The following is an 886-nucleotide window of genomic DNA, read 5'->3' as shown; positions in this document are numbered from 1 at the left end:
CCTTTCTCTCTCGCACACATGTTGGCATCACGTTTGGTATACGGGTAGCATAGGCAATTCCCCTTCCAGTAGTATATGTTCTAAGTCCATTCTAGATGTCGATGGGATCACCCTTATTCTATCTAGTAAATTACTAGAATACGCAGGTTATATACGCTTACGCAGGTTACGCCGCATATGACGTCACCCTAATTCAGTTATCAATCCAGCAGGCAAACGTGTATCGTGTGCCGTTGGCTTAAATTACGTGTTTGCAATAACCAATCAGAACACTTCACACCAGTCGCGCTTCTCTTATAAATCTAAAGGGTCCTCTACATAGAAGGCGTAGACGGTCGTGGAGTCTTAAGTCGTAGGAAACCAACCAATCACAATCAAATATAAGGAGAATACTCGATTGGAATTGGTCAGTTCCCTACGACTTAAGACTCCACGACCGTCTACGACTTCTGAGGCGTCGTCTACAATACACGGAGTAAGAAGTAAGAGTAAGAAATTGACTAATCACAGTCGAATGTGAGAAGAATAATCGACTGTGATTGGTCAATTTCTTACTCTTACTTCTTATGCCTCCAGCACACCAGCGCGATGTTCGTCGCGCGCGACACGCGATATCCAATGAGTGTACAGCTTTACCGATGTTCTCATTCTAAAGGTATACTCTCATTGGATATCGCGTGTCGCCCGCGACGAACATCGCGCTGGTGTGCCGGAGCCATTACTCCGTGTATTGTAGACGACGCCTAATATCTCAGATCACAAAGCAGACCGACGTTTTTTTTGCCAGATTCTTTCGTTTCATGCAAAAACGCGTCGAATAAGCCTAAGAATGGTTTCACAAAATTTTCCGATTTTAATAATTTATTCGATCATCCGCTCATATATA

General features: G+C 43.6%; 1 protein-coding gene across 1 annotated transcript in view; it reads left to right on the top strand.

Annotated features, from left to right (window-relative positions):
* Nasp (Nuclear autoantigenic sperm protein) overlaps positions 1-886 on the top strand; it is a 95,252-nt gene that overhangs the window by 84,527 nt on the left and 9,839 nt on the right. The window lies entirely within an intron of this gene.

The sequence above is a fragment of the Trachymyrmex cornetzi genome, unplaced genomic scaffold (genome assembly GCF_001594075.2).
Source record: "Trachymyrmex cornetzi isolate Tcor2-1 unplaced genomic scaffold, Tcor1.1 scaffold884, whole genome shotgun sequence".
Taxonomy (NCBI): domain Eukaryota; kingdom Metazoa; phylum Arthropoda; class Insecta; order Hymenoptera; family Formicidae; genus Trachymyrmex; species Trachymyrmex cornetzi.
Note: the sequence above shows the minus strand (reverse complement) of the source record. Positions and strands in the feature narration are given on the sequence as shown.